Source organism: Crinia signifera, unplaced genomic scaffold (assembly GCF_055691185.1).
Source record: "Crinia signifera unplaced genomic scaffold, ASM5569118v1 HAP2_SCAFFOLD_119, whole genome shotgun sequence".
NCBI classification, from domain to species: Eukaryota; Metazoa; Chordata; class Amphibia; order Anura; family Myobatrachidae; genus Crinia; species Crinia signifera.
In genome coordinates this window covers 327,404-352,062 of record NW_028142012.1, presented here as the reverse complement: position 1 = coordinate 352,062, position 24,659 = coordinate 327,404, and the positions used below count along the sequence as shown (strand labels likewise).

Here is a 24,659-nt window from a genome sequence, read left to right as displayed (position 1 = left end):
GACATTCACAAATATCTGCAGCTAGTTGTATTGTGTTCTTATTATTATTATAGCTTGCCTGAGCTGGTATAACATTCAGTGACGTCACTGTCTCCTACAGAGCTCAGTGTGTCTGTGAAATTTGCTGCTGTTTGAGTGACTGGCGCTGCAGGGTGAGGTTTGTGCTCTGATTGGCTCTCTGAGTCAGTGAGAGCCAATTAGAACTAGCAGTGGGCCCTGTTGCCTAGCAGCTATAGCAACCATAGAGAGGGAGAGGGAGGGAAGCAGAGAGAAAGTCAGACAGCCTCCAACGAACCTAGGAAGTTTCCCTGACACAGACACAGCAGCCAGGGGAGGCATATCTTTTGGGAATTACAAAAAATAAGCCACCATCGAATGATTAGCATTCGATAGTGACAAACATCGGAAGGTCACCATTAAATGGCAAAACCACTAACATCGAAAGAAAAACATCGATGTTTCAGAAACATCGACCATCGATGTCCATCCCCGCCCTTCTTTTCTACAGCCCGGGAAAGAGAAGCAGCCTGCAAGCAGCACAGAGCCTGGGACAGCCTGCGAAGTCTTCTGAGGCTGGTAAGTATATTAAACAAATACCACTGCATCACCAATGATTTGGGAGGGTTTTCTTTATATTTCCACTGCCCCACCAATGATTTGTGTGGCGTTTTTTTTAATAATACCACTGCACCACCAATGATTTAGGAGGCTTTCATTTATATAATCACTGCATCACCAATGATTTGTGGGGCGTTTTTTTTAGAATACCACTGCACTACCACTGTTTTGGGAGGTTTACATTTATATTACCACTGCACCATCAATGATTGTCGCTGGGGCCGGGCTGGCTGACAGTAGGGGGAGATACTGTAGCTGCACATGCAGCGTGTACTTCCTCGAAGGCTGAACTCCACCCACGTGACTGCTGTGTGTGGAGGAGAGCTGACGGGGGAAGAAAAACTGCTATGAGGAGAGCTGCTGGCCGGGGGGAAGCAGAGACTGTGCTCATCAGCTGGGCAAGTACAATGTGCAGATTTTTTTTAGATCTAATAGGGGGACGGGGTGAATGCTGAGTGTGTGTTTGTTTGTACAGTATATGCTGTGTGTGTGTGTTTTTACATGCTTTGTGTCTATGTATACAGTATGATGCATGTACTGTATGTGGGTACATGGTATGTGTCTGTATGTATATGTTGCCTGTATGTGTGCAAATGCTGTGAATATCTATGCTATGTGTGTCTGTGTATCTTTGCTATCTGTGTAAAACTATGTGTACATGCATGCTGTGTGTGTGTGTATAACTATGCTATGTTTTTCTTTGTGTACATGCTGTATGTACCTATGCTATTTGTGTGTATCTGTGCTGTTTCTGTATGTATGTTATATGTGTGCATGCAGTATGTACACATACCCTCCAACATCTGAAGGGTGGAAATCGGTACACACCCAGAAAGGAGGTGTGGCCATGAGTAAAGTGGGTGTGACCATTGGTAAAGGGGGCGTGGCCATCCCTCTGTATGTGTACTGGCTGGCCATTTAAAATAAAATATCCAGGTCCCACCTACCCACTGCCAATACTTTTCCCCAATGAACTCTCACATAGGGCAGCTCCCTACACCCCCACTACAGTGGATACTGCACCAGTGATCCCCAATATTCCCTGCTCTCGCATAGGACACCCACAGCACTGTGCCCCCCGGCCTCCTGCTTTCACACAGGTCACCAACAGCTCTCTGCATTGGGCAGGCATTCACACAAAGGAGCCCGAGGAGCGCCCTCACCTTCCCCATACGCAAACTGCAGGAACCCCGCACGCACTTGCGTGACATTACCGTGCCCCACATAATACTGCCCCGTTCCCTTACCGGCATGTCACGTGTCTGGTGCTCATGGCTCTGGCCGGTCCCCCACGTCACGCGTGTTATTGTTTCCGATACCCAAGGCACAGGTGGGTGTAGTAAGATGGCTGCCGGTACGACTGAACAGCGGCAGCAGCCTGGTTCATTGCTATTTTCAATTCTTCCGCGGCTGGACGGCAGTGAGCCAATAGGAGCTTGCGGTCCGTCAGCCAATCATGAGCGGCTGCCGGACCGCGAGCTCCTATTGGCTCGCGGCCGTCCAGACTAGGCCCTAGGGAGAATTGATAATAACAGCGTCGGACCAGGCTGCTGCCACTTGTTTGATTATATGGCAAAAACTAGATCCAGCCGGGCAGCGCACAGACAGCCCTCTGCCCAGCTGTCAATTCAATAAAATCGGTACATTCGGTACAGGGTTAATTTGCCGGTACACACCGTTAAAAAACGGTACTGTACCGGCAAATTCGGTACAGTTGGAGGGTATGTGTACATGTATGCATACCTCACAAAAACTTGAAAGCACAGCCGTCACCGTGATTTGCCCACTGATTCAGACTCAGTGGATCTTCTCCATGTTCCATGGATCAGCACAGCTGTGTATGTAATGATGACTGGTATTGTTGCTGCAGATATACTAATCGTGTTCACTACAGCTTCCGCTCTCAATTATAATGTTTCAGAAAATTAAGACAGTGTCTATAAATTAACTTCCAACAGTTAATGTTTTGTATGATGTATTGTACTTACCAACATTTAAACGTTATTTTCAGGGAAACTAGCTAGTGTCTGTCATATTTATTTATTTATTTGTATGTTTAGATAATTCTATGTAATAAAAATATATGTAAACGCCAGAGAAGACTAGATGGCCAGGAGTTTGGGTAACAAAAGTGCTAACTAATAGGGCCGTTTTTACAGGGGGACGAGCCGTGCAACTGCCCGGGGCGCTGCACGGCTCGTCCCATTTTTTTCAATGCTGCCGCTGATGAGCCTGGCTGTCAGTGAGTCTCTATGTGCGCCGCTCGGTGCTCACAGTCACAGCCGCTTGACACTAAAGTCTATATTATTGAGTGACAGGCGGCTGTGACTGTGAGTGAGTGCTGATCGGCACACAGGGCGGGGATTGGCTGGCTGATGGGTGGAGGCGGAGCATAGAGGGAGCCTTGGAGACCAGGCGGTGGAGTGCAGCACTGTGTGAGTCTGTGACTGACAGGTAGTTTAGTGCCTCCCCCTCCTGCTATGAGGATTGGTCACCCATGGGATGGAGGAGGGATCCAGGCTTATGCGCAGGCTGTCACTCACTCACTGACCAACCGACCGTCACCCAGCTAGTGCGCACGCTGCGCAGCCTATCATTCATTCACTCACTGCCTCTGGAGGGACAGAGTAGGTTGGAGCAGAAGACAGAGGCTTATTTTAGTAGCCCAGCCAGGACTGTAATGTGAGTGCTGTGTGTGTGTGCTTCAACCGCCTGGGGGGGGTTTTGGCGGGTTTTTTCTCCGGGCTCCGGCGCCATTTTCTTGGTGCCTAGGGGACTAGTTTAAAATGGGTAATTTGTCCAATTGTCCTTGTCATATGTTTGATGCTGGTTGGGTGTGGGATTACATAGATGGGGCGGGGGGGAGCCCAAGTTGGTTATTGACTGTAGGTCGCTGAGGGGGAGTACTCACTGGGGCTGAGGAGTGGGGTGGGTCATGCTGTGTCTCACGGGGGGGGGACACCCCCCCCCCCCCCCCCATGATCATATGTGCAACCCCCCCCCCCAGTGACACGCAGCACCCACCCAACTGCCAGCCCCAGTGACATACAGCACCCACCCGCTACCCCACCCCAGTGACATGCACCAACTCAGGCATGTCCAAACTATGGCCCTCCAGCTGTTGTGAAACTACACATCCCAGCATGCCTTACAATAGTTTTAGCATTCCCTATTGGCAAACTGTGGCATGCCATGATGGTACTTGTAGTTTCACAACAGCTGGAGGGCCATAGTTTGGACATGCCTGCACTACCTCAGGTAAGGGGTTAGTGCAGTGGTTCCCAAACTGTGTGCCGCAGTACCCTGGGGTGCCTCAGAACACTTGCAGGGGTGCCCTGGGATGGTGGTCTAGGTCCAATTCATTTTATTTATGGTCAATGTAATAGGGAAAATCAGTGCTTGTGGCTTCCAATTATAAAATATTTGAACAAACCGGAGTGTATACTGTCCCTCACAACATAACTGGGCTTAAGGATCACATATAAACACAATTTATTTAATTTAATATATATTTTAAGTAATCAATAAGAAACTTTTGGCCTAGGGGTGCCACGGAAAATTTCTAATACTCCCGGGTGCCGTGATTTCAAAAAGTTTGGTAACCCCTGGGTTAGTGTATTTCGCTGCGGAGGGGTTAGGGCTGGTGCTGTATGTTACTTGGGGGAAGGAGCTATCACTGGGTGTAGAGTGGGACAACTTGTCCTTCATTGGATTGCAGTGTTGTCTGCTCCACTCACTGTTTACAATGTCATTGTCACCATTTTAATGAACATTTCCATAATTGTTCTTTTCATGTGTGAAAGTATTTATTTGGTTCTGCTTATCCAAAAAGAACAAAAAATGTGCTTAAATATACATGTGCTGCTTTATTCCCATGTATGCTGTGTTGCCTTAGCACACCAAAATTTAGCATGTGATTGCAGAAAGCAATGAGAGTAAAATATTGGTGGCAGCAGATCATGCTGTTTGGTGCGGCGCTTCGTTCGCACGGGGACCTATGTTAGAGGCTGTGACGCTGGGGTGGGGGCAGCCAGCTGACATCACTGGATGTCAGATACAGAAAGGGGTTTTGGATCCGCACAGACTAAAATACTTTTCAGAACATCTCGCAGAGGAATGTATCTAATTACCAATATTATAGACTACTTTTTACCATTATTGTAGTCATAGATTGGTAGTGCGCCCAACACATTCAGTATTGTGACTGAATAAAAGGGGGTTTTTGTTTGCAGAGAGCAAACAGAAAGACAAATGTGCCTTTTTGGGCGCACTCTTTTGTTTAATCATTGAATGATATGATTGGTTATTTAAAACATCACTTTTATTTAGACTCTACACCTAAAACATAATAAGCAATTGTAGCTCATATATTGTACAGTCAATTAATATTGTGTACTTTTCCTTTTCTTGAATTTATCTACACATGAATAAAAAGTTTTTCAAATAGACTTTGTGTTATTGTATAGACTAAGCACTCATTGTAGCTGTCCACAAATATTCAGCAGACTTAATCATCATATGCCTTTTATGGCTGGCTTCGTCTCTTACAATATTCTGTCTACAAATTGTACATGTTTGTATATGTGCATAACCTGCATTTTTTTAAAACAATTTTTCTTATTATTATCAAATATTCTCGCACATAGTTAGAGAAAGCCCACGTGAAAAATTGCCCCCACAACCGGTGGCTCCTGTACCTCTACTATTGACCTCCTTGCCCGTGTTGCCAACCGACTATTTGCCAGGAGTCTCCTCACTGGTTACTGGGTCGGCCCCTAATTCGCACTGTGGGGCTATGGTTAGGGTTAAGGCATATGGGTGACCATGTGGCATTGGTGTCAATTGAGAGTACCAGGTGGGTTGTATATGGGAGCTAGGGTACAGATCACTTCTGCTTTCCAGTCCAGCCCAAATGATCTCCTGATGCTTTTCAGCATTGCAGGGATAACATTTTGGACTGGGTGGATGAGAGAGTGATTGAAAAGTGATTGCCAGTAGCAGAGTGTCAGATCACTTGTCAACCGGGCTTCTGCTTTCAGAGATCTGTCAAAGACATCGAATCCCTGATGAGAGAGTCCTATGTTGTCAAGTGTATGACTGACGAAAACAGTGTTGACTTTAGTACCGAAGTAGAAAAGCACTGGTCACTTTCTTATAAGAAAAGTGACTTTCGGAAAATGGCTGCCCCCGTACGAAAGACAGTTTTTTTAAATGGGGTTTCCTATGGGGCAGCCATTTTCAGAAAGTTCCTTATTTTTTTCATACGCGAAGCCAGCCGTGGTACAGTACTGCGGCTGCCGATCAACTGCAATGTGAGGAGGTACCGACTTCACGTGGGGGGGGGGGTGGGGTGTTCTTAAACACAATGCGGGGAGGGGTTAACGGGGTTGGGGGTGCGGAGGGGTTAACGGGATTGTATGTGTTAACCCGTGCGGGGGGGGGTCGCTGAAGACTGGCTTTGACCCTGTATTTGGAAGGTTTCCAAAAACGGGTCTGCCAGTGCAAAAAAAACGCACTTAAACGGTAATATACCGTTTAAGAGATGCGGTGTGACAGGGGTTTTACCTGGCAGACCCGTTTTTGGAAACATTTCCAAATACAGGGTCAAAGCCAGTTTTGCGGTCTGAAAGCAGCATTAGTTACCAAATTGATGTCTCTGACCAATATTATAACAGGAGGCAGCGATTTGTGAGTACCATATTCAACTTGTTTATATATAGACTTGAATTGGTGCGGGGGCCTGTGCATCTAATGCTCTCAGTCAGTTACTTTCAGTGTGCTAATTCAGTCATCTGCAATTCTTGAGTCACAGTGTGATAGAGCCACAGTGTGTGCACTATCCAAGATTGGCACCACACAAAATTGGTGCAATTTAGCAATTGAAGCAGCTGTATACACACTGGGCAGTATTCAATGAGAATTTTGACGATGTGCAGCAAATCCTGTTTAGGATTCGCTGCACATTCGCCACTGCCCGCCGCGTTCCGGAGCCTCGCCGGCTCCAGTATTCAACGAGTCAGGGGCTCACTGCCCCTAACCGGCGAATTTTAACTCCTGCGGCGATGCCGCAGGGAGCCTGAGGACGGCGGCAGGCAGGGAGATGGAAGTCTCCCTGCCTGCCCCAGAACGTTTGTGGGGGGGAGGTGGGCTCCCCGGGAGCCAGGCAGCACAGGCTGCCCCCCTGGGATAGCCAGCAGGGGAGCAGGTATTCACTGCACCCGATCGTGCATATGTAATGATCGGGTGCAGTGAATATATGAATATCTAATGAGCGGCTTGGCTCCCAGCTGGCTGCTGTGTAAAAAAATATATATATTTTTTTTTAAATTAAATATATATTCATGTGCTTACTGCACATGAATAAAAATAGCATGCCCCTCCTCAGAATAAAATTCCTGATTTTTTGACACCAAATGTAAAAAACAAAACACTTTATTTTAAAAGTTCACATTCCACTTCACCATAAAAAGATAGCGATTGCTACTCTGTGAATCATGGCGATAAAAACCTTGAAATGTATTCGCCATCTGGTCATTGAATAGGGTGATTCACCGTTTTAGTATAAAAATCGCCGTATAGCACAAAATCGCCATAAAACATGGCGAATCAGCCTCATTGAATACTGCCCACTGTCTTTGCTCCGAGTGGGGGGATCAATATCCCTTCAATATCTCTATGGGTTACCACTTCGGGCTAATGGTGCTTGCAGTGTTGTGTGTTGGTGCAGAACAGTATGGGCTATTTCACACTGTCCGGCTCCTGCCAGACGGCGAAATCCCGCACGGCCAGGAAGCCGTGCCGTGCACAGTAGTTGTGAATGGACACTATTGTGTCCATTCACACAGGACGGCCACGACCCAGCCGTGCGGTTGCAGCCGGATCCCGCCACTGGAAGGGACGGCTGCCGGGCTGTGGCCATCCGCTCCATTCTAAACTGATGTGTGCAGCACGGCTTCCTGGCCGTGCGGGATTTTGCTGTCGGTCAGGAGCCGGAGTGTGTGAAATAGCCCTATAACAACAAATTATTGTTTAGATACGCTGTGAGTGGGTTTTACATTTGAGTCCTAAACGGACTGATATCTCAGCAATATGCCGCAGTCTATATGCCGCTCACAGTGGGTGCTGAATTCTTAAGTAGCATTGTTGCGTGATATCTCATGTGGAAAAGTTGATATACTTGATATAACCATGTGCACTGCAGGTGGGGCAGATGTAACATGTGCAGAGAGAATTAGATTTGGGTGGGGTTTTACTTCAAAGTGAGATCTATATTGCAGTGTAAAAATAAAGCAGTCCGTATTTTCCCTGCACAGAAACAAAATAACTCACCCAAATCTAACTCTCTCTGCACATGTTACATCTGCCCCACCTGCAGTGCACATGGTTTTGTCCATCTAAGAAGGAATTTGTCAGAAAGAATGAACGGGAATAACCCCCACAGTGTGTGGGAGCCTATCACCCTACTTAATACTTACTATAATTAACTGTAATGGGACCTCTCATCCCCAATGGCATAGCCTCCACTGTTGGTATTTGTAACTAACTATATATATATTTTCATCCAGTCAGCCTGGCACTCATTGGAAGTGATAGCAATTACCCGGGTGCCTTCTGGAGGATCATGTAGTCACTGGTGCATACACAGGCAGCGGCACTACATGGGATTTTTCGAAGTGCTTTTAATATCCCGACGTTTCGGGGTGTGAAAACCCAGTTTTCAAGGTGTACATAAACCGTTTATGTACACCATGAAAACGTGTTTTCACACCCCGAAACATCGGGATATTAAAAGCACTCTGAAAAATCCCATGGAGTGCCGCTGAGGTCATGGGTTCCATTTCCACCATGGCCCTAACTGTGTGGAGTTTGCATATTCTTCTCGTGCTTGGGTGGGTTTACTCACACACAATATGAAAGTGTGGCGGTGACATCTTAGAAGTTCCACTGCATTAAGTATTACTAGGGTGTTGTACTCATGGATATCCTTCATTTTGTGAATGGCACACTCTGTGACACCCTTCACTGTGAACAAGCCCTCGAGCGAAACACATGTCAAAGGAGACGCCACTGACACACACCCCCCCCCCTTCTACTGACTGCAGGACGAGACAGCCAGCTAACGGGAGCAAACTTCGGTTCTTCTGTCTCCCCCACGGGAAATCAGGTATCGGCGGCACAAGCATGTCTCACCCCGGTTCTCTCGCCATCCAAGTGAGAGTGTACAGCTGCCGTGACTCACGTGTCACGGTCAGCTCAGACACCTCACCGAGCGGAGACCGGCCAGAGTCCACACTCTCCCCAGTTGCCACCAGCTGCTGTCTGCTATTTACAGTCCTACCTGCATCTTTAACAAAATCTGACTTGACAATCAATGTGCAAACATTGCCCCGCATACTAAAAGACGGGTTTCTGCTGTTTTTGACTACACTGTATGATTTTTTTCTGAGACAGAGTAAGGCCCCATACACACCAGAACGACCAGGATCGTCTAACGATCGGCTACCGATTTGGCGTGCACTTTCCTGGTGCGCTCTCCCGCTGCCGGTAAACGACTAGGGAACGATCATGTTCCCTGGTGCACACGATTAGCTAACGATCCGACATCGGTAACGATGGTCGTACGACCGTCGGATGTGCGGATCGTTAGTAAATCGCGAGTACAGTGGTCTTTATAAACAAGCCGGATTGGAACGACGGTCCGTACGACGGGAGCACACACAATGTGCTTCAGATGTGCATACAATCAGCACCCGACCTGCGGTCGGATTGGAGATTCTGCTGCAGGAGGCAAAATCTCCAATGCGACACACGACGTGACGGGAGCGCGCATCCCGTCGCAAACGATCCTGATTGTGAGTGAAAAACGAACGATTGACCCACAATGCATGCACAACCGTCGTTACAACGGTCGAAATTAGCCCTAATCGTGAGCTAATCTTTCTGGTGTGTATGGGGCCTTACTCTGCCCCTATTTTGCTTTAAGACCAGACCTACCCAGCAGATTTGACTTAAAGGGAAACAGTCTGTTCATACTCTGCTAATTACCACTGTCAAACAGCTTGACCGTTATTGGAACCACCTGACTGACTCTGCAAACATTATAATACCCCCAGTATCTGAGGATTAGCAGAGGCCAGCTAACACACCTGCATAACCAATGTTTTTTGTGTGTAGACAAACCGTGTCAACATTGATCCGGTACCAGTAAAACACCTAGGGTCTGCCATACCCCACATGTTTTTTGTCTTATTAACCGTGTGATCATACAGACACTGCAATCCAATCCATCGGACAGGTGACAACACTCATTTACATCCTGGTTGTTTAATTTGATAACGTGCATGTTCCCTGAGTGTCGACAACCGTGTCAACACTAATACATTGGCAGCTCAAAACTCAGGTCTTGTTATATCAACTGAGGTCAGCTAATATACCTGTACAATCAATGTTTCTTGGGTGTCGACAACTGTGTCAACACTGATCCGGTACTATTACAGTATCCAGGGTTGCTATATCCCGCATGTATTTTGCTTCAATAACCTTGTGAACATTTAGACACTAATTTCATCATTTGTATAGGTAACTACACCCACTCATATTTTGAGTGTTGAAGTTGAGAAGTCTGAGCTAAGTGTCAACAATCGTGTCAACACTGATAGTGTCAGTATTAACGCAGATGGTATTATACCGCACATATATTGTCTTCGGATTAATCTTGTGACTATTTATATACTGTACCAATAAATATTCTTTTTTCATATTGGTGACAGTATATCCATCTGCATGTGTATTCAAAGATTCATGCGTTGTCACCCATTGAATATCTTCCCTGGGGTGTAATTTGGTCTTTAGTGACTACAATACGAAGACCAATTTCACTACTCCTACTTGGAGACTTGGGTACATTCCTTCACCATCTTCTTTTCACTCCGCTGGGTTTCCCATGACACCACTATCACTCTCAATCACCATTCAATGTCTAAATGATAGATGGTGAGTAGCAGAAGAGGGGTTTCACGGTACCCACACTTTACCCTATACCTTCTACGCTGCCCTCTCATTTGCTGGGGTACACCTAGTCTCTTTGCAAGGCCATCGGCAACAAAGGACATGGTGTTACTTTTCAGCAAAAAGCAGAAGCACATATAAGCCTCCTGACAACCAGGTTATACTCTCATCCTATGGTGTGGTTACGGTCATACTTCACTGGCACGCCTGATTCTTATACCGAACTCAGAAGCTAAGCAGTGTTTGGCCGGGCCAGTACCCGTAGGGGTGACCGACGGGGAATACCCGGAACTGTAATACACCGGATTGCAGAAAAACACTTGGCCAAGGGAGCTATCTACCCTTTAACACTCTGTTCTCTCTCCTTCTATTAAGAACCCAGTCAAGTTAGTCCGCCTTATTTATCCACATTGATCCTTCCGAAGGGGGATAGTGTTATGCGTCAAGTACACCCCAATGCAACATATTGTTTGTGAGCGGCCATTTTGCCTGGTACATTGAATCCATTACAGGATTCCCCAGTATTTTCTCACGCCAGTGTACTTAAACATTATTCGCCACCAAATGTTCAAATTGTGATCTTTATTCTTGTTATGCATCATGTTTAGAGTTCATATTTGAAATGTTATTTCATACGTACTGATATTTTAGTAGTAGTTTTTCATTAAAAGTTAAATTTTAAATACTTTCCATTCATTATCATTTTAAAAAGTGTGCCCCAAAAACCCTTTTTTGTTCTGCCTATGTCACCCTCGTGACAAACCATATTTTTTCACCCTCTCCCCTTCCCCAGGTCTGTGCAGACTAGGCTAGAGCCGGCTCTGATTTAAAATCCACACCTCGCTTTTAAATTTTCATTAAAATGTAAGCTATGAGCGTAAATGCAGACTCTGGACCTGTAACGGTGAAACAGTCCGGTGACACAGCTCACGATGGGAGGATATAGGAGGGTCCGCCAGGAGCCAGGCATCTATGCTTCTAATTCTTTGGGAGCAGGCTCCTCCCTACTGCATCCCATAATGCCCCAGTTAGATTTAGGTGCCCACAGGAGTGGGTGCTATGCTTTGCAGCTGCGCTTTTTTCTTTGGATTTTTTTCAGAATAGTTAGGTTTTTTGTTATTTTATTAATGCACTAGCTAGATCAGGTTTGCCAGTGTGTCGCTTCTCACAGAAGTGCATACACACTGAGGCGCAGCAGAGGCTGACAGAAGCGCGTCCTGTCAGCTCTCTGTGTGCAGAGGGACACCTTTTTATTCCCTCTGCACAGTGCTTAGTCTCTCTAGGATAGAGACTTTCCTGCACCCCGGGGGTGTCCTAACCGGCTCCTTGCAGAAGGGGATCTTGGGGGACAGACCCCCCGCGATGGCGCCCACCATCTTGAAGGGTTTAGGCAAGTGAAGTCCCTTACAGGAGTCCGGCGCTGCTGGACAACTCCATTGTGGTCCCATGGAGGGAGGTACAAGGAGGTGAGAGAGACATCTGCGGGAGCGGCTGAAGGGGGAGAAAGCACCATATGGTTTGGTCTCCCCGCTGATGCAGAGACTTGGTCTCTTCCTGCCCTGTGTTTGGGGCCTTTTTCACCGTGCTGCGGAGCTGACAGGGTGATTTTTACACAGTCTGCAGTCTCTTCACAGAAGCGTTTCCCTCGCTGATCGTTGACAGGATTACAGCTCAGATAAGTACACTGATACATTGCTCTGTGCGGTGCCTGTTCATTTGCATTGTGCTGTGGAGGAGGGAGCGCTGGACATGTTTATTTACTGTAAAAAGTGTGATGCTAAATTTACATGTGAACATGAGGATCAGGGGGATTTATGCCCGTCCTGTGAGGCTGTTCCCTGTGGGTCACGCACTCCCAGAGCGGAGATAGCTGAACCTGCTTGGGCTTTGGCGCTGGGCAGGTTTATGAATGCTCTTACTGAGGCTTTGAATAGGCAGAAGAATTCCTTGATAGGGTCTCCTGGCCACTTTACTTCATCTCAGGTGTCTGGGGGGTCACTTACCCCGGCTCAGAGGGACCCCATTTTGCTGCAGGCTATGCAGGATACTGCCCAGGGAGTTCATAAGATGACTGCCCTGATGGAGCAGTTTACAAAATCCTCTGATGAGTGTGCTTAGGCACCCTGTGTCTACACCACCAATTATACAGGATTTGGATGATGATGATGGTGGGTGTGAGGAGAACTGGAGTTGGGACATGAGTGATGAAACTGAGGCTTTAACTTCAGGCATTGAGGATTTGATTGTGGCTGTTAAGCAGACTTTGAATCTTGCAGAGGAGGAAAAGACTCCTGTCTCTTGTGTGTTTAAAAAGAGTCGCAGGGACCCTGTGTGTTTTCCCTCTGATGAGGGAATGTCATCTCTTTTAAATGAGGCACGAAAGACTCCTGATAAGAGATTGTTGATGGCAAAAAGGTATGCTAATATGTACCCTTTTTCTCTACCGTCCAATGGGATACTGGGTTCACTACTATGGGGATTGAGACCTCCGCAGGAGAGACAGGCACATAAAAGAACTTTCAGTGTGGGTGCACTGGCTCCTCCCCTCAATCTCCCTCCACTAGTCAGTTTTGAAAAATGTGCCTCAGGAGAGGCAGTGCTTCTGGATGCTCCAGAGTTTTTCTACATTTATTTTCAAACCCCGCAGCCATTGCTGGTGCGGCAGGATGACAGGCAGTAATGGCGGCCCTCTAGCAGGGACCGCGTGAACCCTGCATCTGGTAACTGGCATAGGGGTGCTGCCGCTGGACCACCAGGGACACCCCTCAGGTTATATATATATATATATTATACCTTTACTACTTATGTCAGTATAAACTTTATTGAAGCGCCAGCTCCGTGTACAAGGGGGTGGGGCTTCACTCAGAGTGGGACCAAGCTCTGCTGGGCGCGCGCTGTCACTTCCTGCTTCTTCACACGCTGCCAGACTCCATTACAGAGGGCTCCTCACTGGCGTGGTGGATCCGGGTCCTTGCAGCACGCCAGAGACAGCAGGTTTTATAGCGATTTAGCGCTGCTGCGCTATCTGGCTTCTTATAGACACTGTGTTGTTTATATCACTGTGTATAGCGTTACCAGCTCACCCAGATCTGTGAGTTCAGGTTAAGGGTGCACTTGGTTCCCCAATTGCTCTGTTTTTCCCCCACTGATTAGTTACAAGACACACATAAAGCAAGCACATAGTCTGTTTTAACATCCAGTGGTGTGGTGTGTGCACGTGTGTGACTGCGTGGGGGTTGAGTTGTACTGCTGTACACAGAGGTACTGTCTCATCATGGTGAAAAAGTTCACTTGTATGGTGTGTAGCACCAAGTTTGTGCCCAAATCACAGTCCCAAGTTACTTGTGAGGCTTGTATGTCACCACAGCCCAGTAGTGCTGACACTCAGATCAGTGGGGTGCCCCCACAGCTTGTGGGGCCATCTCAGGCAGACGAGCAGGAGCCTGTTTGGGCCTCCAACATAAAATCATTGTTGGATTCTGTGGCTTCACAGCTTTCCACTAACACTCAGCAAACGCAGAGGGTTCAGAGGGAATTGTCCATGTTAGCTGCCAGGGTAGATATTCTTCATACCCTTAATGTACCTCCTCCTCCCGCACAGCCCCAAAAGAGGCCGGCTGCTGCGATGGCCCCTGATTCAGATGATGACGATGAGGACATACTGGAGGAAGGAGAGGAGCAGGTTTCTGCAGGAACCAGTCCCTGAGTTAGCAGTGCACGGTCCTGAACCGCTTATCAGGGCCATTAGGGATGTTTTAGATCTCCCGGTGGAGGCATCCGCAGAAGGAGATCCTTTCTTCATGACTCAGAGGAAACAGCCAGTATACTTCCCTGAGCAGGCAGAGTTAGAAACTGTTTTCAGGGCAGCATGGCAAAACCCTGATAAAAGGTTTACTCTTTCAAAGCGGTTCACTAATGCTTATCCTTTTGAACCTTTGGGCAGGAAGAAGTGGGAGGAGCCACTGGTAGTGGACTCATCTGTCTCCCGCCTTTCTAAAAAGGTGTTGCTGCCAGTCCCAGGTGTATCCACCCTTAAGGACGGGGCAGGCAGGAGGCTGGAAGCTACCCTCAAGTCCATATACACGGCTAGTGGGGCCTCTCAGCGCCCAGTTCTAGCCAGCTGCTGGATGGCTAAGGCCATTAATACCTGGTCAACCCAGATTCAGGAAGGGTTGTTGGGTGACATGACTGTGGCCCAGATAGGCGACAGCCTGCGTCACATTCAGGACACCGTTAAGATCCTGTGTGAGGCGCAAAAGGAATTGGGCGCAATAAACGCACGCAATTCAGCCATGGCGGTTTCAGCCAGACGGGCCTTGTGGCTACGTCAGTGGTCTGCGGATGTGGATTCAAAAAAGAGTGTGGAGGGTATTCCCTTTACAGGAGAATGGCTTTTTGGAAGTGAATTAGACGGTTGGATTTCCAAGGCCACGGCGGGAAAATCTACCTTCCTTCCATCAGCTCCCACAGTAGCAAAGCGCACCTTCACAGGTACTTCCCAGCAGTCCTTTCGTGGGAACAGGTTTCGCCCCAAGGCAAGGGGCGCCTCCAATGCCAACAGAGGCACGAGAGGCAAGTTTAGGAAGCCTAACACCTCCAGTACCCAGGACCGTCCCAATGCCGCGGCTTCCTCTAAGCCTGCAGCATGACGGGGTTCGGTGGGAGCGCGATTGTTGCATTTCAGCCATGTGTGGGACGCCTCTGGTCTGGATTCCTGGGCCAGGGGTCTCATTTCTCTAGGCTACAGGCTGGAATTCGACAAACCCCCTCCCAGAAGATACTTCAGGTCGGCCCTTCCAGCATCCCAGGAGGATCAGGTTCTCCTTCAGGGGGCCATTACCAGGCTCCTTCAGTCTCAGGTAATTGTACCGGTGCCAAGCACGGAGCAGGGCCAGGGATATTATTCCAACTTATTCCTGGTACCGAAGCCAGACGGCTCAGTAAGGCCCATCCTGAATCTAAAGTCACTGAACCCCTTCCTGCGTGTGTTCAAGTTCAGGATGGAGTCCTTGCGCTCCGTGATCGCCAGTCTAGAGAGAGGGGAGTTCTTGGCCTCAATAGACGTCAAGGACGCCTATTTACACATCCCAATCTGGCCCCCACACCAAATCTACCTCAGGTTTGCCTTAGGGAACGACCATTACCAATTCCGGGCCTTGCCTTTCGGCCTGTCGACAGCCCCGCGGGTTTTCACAAAAGTAATGGCGGAAATGATGTCACTACTCAGGCTTCAAAGGGTGAATGTCGTGCCCTACCTGGACGACCTGCTAATAAAGGCAGGGTCGGCAGAAGCTTTGAGCAGTGCTCTCAATCTGTCCATACAAGTGCTAAGAGACCACGGGTGGATCCTGAACATGTCCAAATCATCGCTGGTTCCGACCCAGAGGATGGTTTTCTTGGGCATGATCCTGGATACATCGGAACAAAGAGTCTTTCTGCCAATGGAAAGGGTCAGTGCGATACAGCAGCTGGTCAGGGAGGTCCTACAGTCTCCCCTGGTACAGATCCATCTTTACCTCAGGCTTCTAGGCAAGATGGTGGCTTCATTCGAAGCAATACAATTTGGGCGGTTCCATTCCAGGGTCCTTCAATTGGATATTCTGACAAAATGGTCCGGCTCCCCCCTGCAGATGCGCAGAAGGATTGGCCTTGGAACAAGAACCAGGATCTCGCTACAGTGGTGGCTAGATTCATCCAATCTGTTGGCAGGCAGACGTTTCCAGATCCAGGACTGGATTCTGGTGACCACGGACGCCAGCCTGAGGGGCTGGGGGGCTGTGACACAGGGAGTCCGGTGGTCTCCACTGGAGTCGGGCCTTCATATCAACAAGCTGGAGTTGAGGGCGGTCTACTATGCCCTGTTACAGACAGGCAGCTCCATTGTTACAGGGCAAGGCGATCCAGGTCCAGTCGGACAATGCCACCACTGTGGCCTATATAAATCGACAGGGTGGTACCAAGAGCATGCCTTGCATGAAAGAAGCGTCAAAGATTCTGTCTTGGGCGGAACAGAATGTCCAGGCCCTGTCGGCCATTTTTATTCCGGGGGTCGACAACTGGGAGGCGGACTTCCTGATTTGTCACGATCTTCACCTGGGAGAGTGGGGCCTGCACATTCAAGTGTTCAATGCCATAGTGGATCTGTGGGGGCTCCCTGATCGACCTGATCTGACTATGCATCCAGTACCCGGAGGCGCCATCCAGGTCCATGGAAACAGTGAAGTAGGAGGAGGCACAGTTACATGGATATATCACATATCACAATATGAAGCACCATGTGTTATGCTTGCCGCTAGGCACAGTGTGTTGGCAACCTGGAAAAGGGAACGGGAGATCAGGCGTGAGCCCGCAGCCGGGACCGCCGGTTAGGACAGCCACAGTGAACCCTATACTAACTCTGTTGAGTACCCCGGGCAGATGACCAATCCCTGCGCGAACTAGGCTTCACCTGTGGCCGCCGCGTTCGAAGGAGCGAGTTAAGCCCGCTCCAACCCCGATGTAGCTAGGTCTATGAATGGACAAATGAGAAGTGATCGTCAGGGGTAACTCAAAAGGAAATACTAACTACCGGGCCTAACTGAAAGACAACCCGTCTTCCGGCACCAGGCCAATAACGGGAATACGACCCAGTCGCAGACACAAGGAGAACTTGACGGGGAATCTCCAAAAGAATACAATACAATGCTAGATAGCAAATCCCCAAAACCCCAAACAGGAGTGGATAGGTAGGGAAGGCCCTGCCTAGGACAGATAGGAAAAGGAAAGCGATGGCCAGAGCAAGGGTAAAAGACAGAAAGAATAATGTTCTGAATTAGGCCCACGGCGGAGCAGGTCCAATGCACCAGCAAGGGAGCGGAACCAATATGGGCACAGCCTGATAAGATAAAGGAGCTCGGCAGCTCCACAGAAATAAACCAGGCTCCAAAGGAGCACTTACTTGACCCCGGGTGACCTACAGCGGAGCTGAACAGGTCACTGGAGAAAACGCTGAGAAGCTGACATCCAGCTGAGACAGGCAGGGAGACAGGAGATCTCTTGGAAGGGATCCAGGAAATAGGGCAGCGCTGGGATGAGCCAGGGACCAGGCAGGCGTATGGAGACGCTATAACCGGCGTCTGTGCCCAGCAGACATCGGCTTCTTATTCAAAATTGGCGCCGCCTGCATGACGTCAGGCGCGCCGTGCGAGTGCTGCTGCTGGGCGGAAGTTCGGGGACGTTCCCTAGCAACGCCCCAACGCCCGGACTGAGAGGGAGGCTTGGAACGCTGCCGAGCAGCGTCACCAGCCTCACAGCCCCGCTCTCTATCCGCCGACCGTCCGGGTACTGGAGATACCGGACGGCGGCGTGTGACGCCATGAATGTATATCATATAATAAACATCCGACAAAAACATCACCGACAATGTAGATAAAGACCCATAATCCTAATTAAAAAAAAATAAGATAACAAAAGAAAACCTCGCAAGGACCCAAAACAAACCTCCCACATAACCCCCCACCCTGTACTACCCACCCCCAACTTAGGTGTACCTGCAGCCCTATAAACGCGTAACACTATTACCTCTATACCCATTCTAATCCCCCCCCCTAGCCTACTAACTATACTACTAAACCTAAGTCTAATCTATACCCACCCACATATAAACTAACCCCCCCCCAGATTGTAAATTAAGAGCAGGATATATAGAGGGCTATAAGGATATGACCCTAAGGAAGAGCAGGATATATATTTCCTTCCCCATCACAAAAATTACTAAACAGAGATTACCAAAAGAAGGATATAGTGAGGGCCATAGACGCATGGACCTAAGAACAGCTATATTGAATCCAACAATCTCCTGAAGCAAAGTAAGGTATCTCGCTCAGCAATAAAGATGCATGTAAACTCACAGAATATAACTTATACAAGCAGGGTTAAGATGACAGTTACAGGATATTTCCAAAAACATTAATCTGGCCAGCTCTTAGTGTCCTTAGAAAACATGGCGAGCCTAAGAAGTACACCAGCAGGTATATGGAAAACATAACAGATAAACAAAGGACAGTGTACAGTTATATGTGGATACAGTCCAGGCTTTCATCACAGTCACCAGCGACAAATAAGGAGGATGTAGGGAAGTAGCAGCACAATCAGTGTGCATGAGAGTATCACAGCTAATGTCCTTGATTTCGGGCACAACGACAGGTGTAGATATAGCCAGGATAGAATCTGAAATAGGTGCAGGCAGAGCCTTCATAGCATACATCACATAAATATCTCCATTATCAATAACATCGCAGTGTCCAGGATGAATAGGAGTGGGATGAATAGGAGAGGTTAGAATATCACTCCGAATCCTGTCCAGTTGCAGGAGTCGGGCAGATGAGGCATGGAGCGCACGCAGGATAGCATTTGCAGATGGTTCCATAATCATAGACAGGAGGTACAGAAAGACCAGCTATAGGCAGTATATGTAGCAGAGAATAAATTAGGTGCGGCTAGCACGCCACTAAGTACAAATAAAGGACTGCCAGCCGTTGAAGTAGTGGGGAGAATCCAGCTAAAAGCTCCCAGCTCCAGCCACCAAAATGATGGTGAAGAGACCAGTCAGAGAAAATGGCGGATGTAGGTAATGCTCACCGCTTTAGTCACGGCTATGTTGTGGCACAGCAGGAGACCAGCAGAGGATAGAAGACCGTCACTGCAGATCTTAAACACACGATGCAGGGCAAACGTGGAGGCCTCAGCCCCAAGCACAAGATGGCGCGGACCGCGGCATTGCGCCCCAGAGGAGGCAGCTTCCCGCTTCCACCGCTCAAAGGTACGGAGAGCCACCGCCACTTCTCACACCGCCTGACAAAGCACCCAGCGATGAGGCAGCAGGCAGAATACTGTTAGTGTAGTAGGAGACCGACGTCATCCAGATCTTAGCAGAGAAGCAGGCCGCGGCTGTATATAATCCCAAACCAGCAGCCAAATAGTCCCAAAAACAGCTCAGCAGGGTGATAGGATAATGGGAGTGATGTCTCACACCCGTTGCTGAGGCCAAGGACTTCGGTGACAGCAAAACAGGATAAATTTCAGGATGTACGGAGGAGCGAAGAGAAACTGCTGCCTACTCTGTGCTCAGCCAAACCACGCCCCCTCGCTAATATGTACCCTTTGCCAGAGGAACATACCAAATTGTGGGAGAAAGCCCCATTAGTGGATGCATCAGTTGCTAGACTGTCTAAAGCCACTGCCTTGCCGGTCCAGGGGGGTGCTGCCTTTAAGGACCCTGTGGACAAAAAAGTGGAAGGCTGCTTGAAGGCTATTTTTGAAGGCGTGGGTTATACCTTGAGACCCATTATCGCGTCTGCTTGGGTCACAAAAGCCATGATTAAGTGGGCGGAGGAGCTGGCTGGGCTGCTCCACCAAAATTCAGAGGCTTTTATTCTGGCAGAGAAATTGAGATCTGCCACAGAGTATGTTTGTGAGGCTGGTGAGGAAGGAGCTAAAATGGCATCCAGAGTGTCTGTAACCTCAGTGTCTGCTAGAAGGGCTCTTTGGCTCAAGGCTTGGGAAGCTGATAGTGAGTCTAAGAAGTCCCTTGAAAACTTGCCTTTTAAGGGGGAGTTATTGTTTGGCTCGGAGCTGGAAGCCATTATCAAGCAGGCTACTGGGGGCAAGAGGGGTTTGCCAGTACGAGTACAATCTGACAATGCCACTATGGTGGCATACTTAAATCACCAGGGCGGTACTCGGAGCAAGATGGCGATGGCAGAGATTGTGAGAATCTTCACCTGGGCGGAGGTTCAGTTTCCAGCACTGTCAGACGTTTTCACTCCGGGGATCCGGATTGTGGAGGCGGACTATCTCAGCAGGGCGGACCTGCTGGAGGGGGTAGACAGATGGGGACTGCCAGACATAGATCTTATGGCGTCCAGGACCAATTGTCAAGTGCTGAGATTTTGTTCCCGGTCAAGGGATCCGTTGGCTTGGGCGGTGGATGCCATGACAATTCCTTGGTCTTTCAATCTGGTCTACATCTTCCCTCTGTTCCCAGTGATCTTGAGGGTGTTGAAGAGGATAAAGAACCAGAGAGTATCGGCCATTCTGGTTGCACCAGATTGGCCCAGGAGGTCATGGTACTCAGACATACTGAGATTATCTACGGAATCGTGGTGACTTGCTAAGCCAAGGACCGTTTCTGCACCAGGACCTAGCTCGTCTAAATTTTACGGCGTGGCTTATGAATCCTCCTTGTTGAGAGAAAAAAGGGGTTTTCAGAAGAGGTCATACAGACCATGCTAAGGGCCAGAAAACCGGTGTCTGCGGCCAATTACCACAGGGTGTGGAGGATCTACATCAGATGGTGTGAAAGGCAGAGAGTTCATACCTCCAGGTTTAAGGTAGCGAGGCTACTGGAGTTCCTACAGGATGGCCTGTCGTCGGGGTGAAGTTTGCAGTCTCTGAAGGTGCAAATTTCGGCACTTTCCATTTTCTTTCTAAAGAGAGTGGCTCTGCTGCCGGAGGTACAAATGTTTTTGCAGGGTGTGGCCAGGATTAAGCCTCCTTACAGGCAGCCGGTTGCACCATGGGACTTGTTTCTTGTTCTGTCCATGCTGCAGAAACCTCCTTTCGAGCCACTGAGATCGGCTGATCTCAAGTACCTTACCTGGAAGCTTACTTTTTTATTGGCCATTGCTTCGGCTAGGCGTGTGTCAGAATTGGGTGCCTTGTCTTGCAAGTCACCATTTTTGATTTTTCACGATGACAGGGCGGTACTCAGGACAGTACCAAAATTTTTACCTAAAGTGGTTTCCTCTTTTCATTTGAATCAGGACATTGTGCTCCCAGTTTTTCCCCCGCCTGAGGGAACGAGGAATAGGGACAGTTTGAAAAAGTTGGATGTGGTTCGCGCATTGCGAATCTATATCAGTAGAGTAAAGGATGTTCGCAAATCAGATTTGCTGTTGGTTTTGTACGATGTACATAAGATTGGGTGGCCTGCTTCAAATCAAACTATAGCCCGCTGGTTGAGATCAACTATTGCGTTTGCCTACTGTAAGGCAGGTAGGCCTGTGCCATCTCGCATAAACACCCATACTACAAGGTCAGTTGCTTCTTCATGGGCGGTGAGGCATGGGGCCACAGCTGAGCTGCTGTGCAGGGCAGCCACCTGGTCCTCTGTTCACACCTTTTACAAAATTCTACAGGTTTCATGAGTTTGTGTCGGAGGACGCTTCATTTGGACGGGCAGTGATGAGAACTGGCAGTCTGAGTGTACCCTCCCAAAGGACTGCTCGTGAAAGTCCCATTGTGAGCTGTGTCACCGGACTGGACGAAAGAGAAAAGGGGATTTAATAACTTACCGTTCAAACCCATTTCTCTGAGTCCAGTCCGGTGACACAGCGATCCCTCCCTAACGCTCAGTAAGTTGTACCGTTCATGGTTGCCATGTTATGTGTTATAAGTCGCATATATGATGTTCAGGCATTGTACTGAGTTGTGTATCCTAGTGTGCTGTTGAAGTTTAACTGAGGCATTATGGGATGCAGTAGGGAGGAGCCTGCTCCCAAAGAATTAGAAGCATAGGTGCCTGGCTCCTGGCGGACCCTCCTACATCCCATCGTGAGCTGTGTCACCGGACTGGACTCAGAGAAAGGGGTTCGAATGGTAAGTTCTTACAAAAATCCCCTTATTATAAATACTGTGCATTAACTCTTAACGAATAGTAGTGTAAGATTAAATAGAACTCTTCCTTTTCAATTTACTGGTTAAACACTATTAATGTAGTGTCGCCGCTGGACTCCAGGTGTCACTATAACCCTGCTACTGTATATACAGCAATGGGGCGATTGTCCTACCATAACCACAAAGTGTGTGAATGCAGTAAAACCTATTCCTGCCAGTCAGTGCTGCTGATGAGTCACCTGCATTAATGTTATTTATATAAGCGCTAACATTATATGCATTGGTACTTATATGTTAGTTGGGCGCCCAATTAGCATACGTAAGGTAACTTAGGAATATCGCATCGCATGGGCCATTTTAAGGGCGATGCAATGCGATTTTCCTATGTAATTTATTCACTGCTCTCTTAGCCCCGGGGGATCGCATCGCACCTCCCGTAAAATCGCATGCGATTTTATAGGGTGTACGATGCCATTACATTAGCTATACAATAGCATTGTATGACATACAATGAGGTTTTAGGCACCCCTTCCCCCCCCACTATCCTCACCACCCCGAAGCGTGGAGAGCGCAGCGGTACGTGTCCTCCGACCTTTTCATACCACCACTAGCCACGTCGGCGTTGAGTTGATTTTATATAGTGTGTCGAGCACAGCGAGTCACCGATCCCGAAGCGCGGCGAGCACATGCGGATTATTTACATATATTCCGCGTCCACTCGCCACGATTCGGGCTTCCCCTCGCCGCCGCTCGCCACGCTTTGGGGTGGCGTGGATAGTGGTGGGGTGCCTAAAACGATATTATTTTGTAGCTCATTTAATGGCATTGCACACCCTATAAAATCGCATGCGATTTTGCGGTAGATGCGATCCCCCGGGGCTAAGAGAGCAGTGAATAAATTACATAGGAGCATTGCACCGCACGGCCCTTAAAATGGCCCATGCGATGCAATTTTCCTACGCAGAATAGCCCACTAAGCAAATAGCTTAGTGGGTGCCCAACTAACATATAAGTACCTATGCATTATATTACATTTGCATTAGTCCCCCCTGGAGTCACTTACAGTATAAATTAGTGTAGGATTCGCTGATTTGAATTCTCCTATCCTGGTAACAATGAAGTGAGTTACGTTTGGAATTTATGTTTTTAGTTTGAGTTAGACCCCCAGGGACCCTGGTGGTTGAATAGATTTATCCAGCGTGCTGTATATTAATCGCCGGGGTGATAGCGATGAGCTATTGCTATCGCGGATCAATCTGGTGAGATCGCTTAGAAAATGCCCAGGGATTGCAACGTGTGTAGGCACCATTAGGGTACATTATGCTTTCTTTAGATTTTATGATCAATTGATGCTGTTTTGCGGTGTTATTTTTTAATTTTTTTAATCATTGTAACGCAGATCAGACCGTGCTTCACATTATAGCAATCCTTCCAGAAAGAAATACCAATCAGTGACGCAGAAGCATTTTACCCTGAAAACGTGTGCTTGCATTCCAATGTACGTCCGCTACTTGTGAGTTGTGTCATTGCTGGTATGTAGCAGCAGTACTGCGAGTGAGGGAGCGACGTGCTTTGGGGAAAGGTTCATACATGTGTTAGGCACACGTTCTCTTCTGGAACCAAAATATGACAAACTTATTAAACTCCTGATTGATTGCGCTCCTGTTGTTCCAAATCCATTCCAATCTGTTCTGTAACCATTGTCGGATGCTGCTAAGGGACGTCTGTTTCCCCATTGGCTGCGTTCTCGTTTTGTTTATTTAATTCGCACCCGTTGCGTTTTATTAATAGGGCGTTTGCAGATTTTCTACATTTCTTTTGTGAGTTGTAATTGCACTGAATGTTTTAATTGAGCTCGCAGATCAGATTGTAGATCTTTTCCCATACACTGCAGATCATTTCTCCATCGTTATTATGATGAAAATCTGCCGCAAGCTAACTCCCTTCCGCAGTCTAAGGTTCCAGACCATCGAATTCCAGATAATCGGTGGTGTGCTACGTGAAAGTCTTCCAAAATAGAATCTGCACTTTGGGAAAAAAATAAAAAATTATAATTTTAAATTTTATTTATTTTTTAATAATTTTTATATTATATGCATTAGATGCTGCCCCATTTCCACAGGGCATATGCAACTGCCCCCACCCCCCCCCCCCCCCCCCCAATCAGCTCTGCTTTTAGAAGATAAGCTTTAAATGTTCAATCAAGCTATCCCATAAATTGTTTGTTTCTGCAGAGTGGTGCGCTATAGTCCTAAAAATGGAAAAGAAAGTGTCTGAAGCCAGTGTTAACCGCAGGAAGTCCAACAATCCTCAGCGGGTGTCTGCAGCCTCGGCTGGTACATCTCAGAGTAAGAGGAAGCGTCTTTTTTATATATTTT

At 48.0% G+C, this 24,659-nt stretch overlaps 1 long non-coding RNA gene across 2 annotated transcripts; it reads left to right on the top strand.

Annotated features, from left to right (window-relative positions):
* The first annotated feature begins 258 nt into the window (after positions 1–258).
* Positions 259–24,636, top strand: LOC146052749 (uncharacterized). 2 transcript variants are annotated; one of them, XR_014467632.1, is made up of 3 exons: positions 259–576; positions 23,681–23,779; positions 24,516–24,636. It is a non-coding gene; the product is annotated as an uncharacterized LOC146052749 (long non-coding RNA). The 2 variants fall into 2 exon arrangements; XR_014467631.1 differs by having other exon boundaries at positions 23,681–23,794.
* The last annotated feature ends 23 nt before the right edge of the window (positions 24,637–24,659 follow it).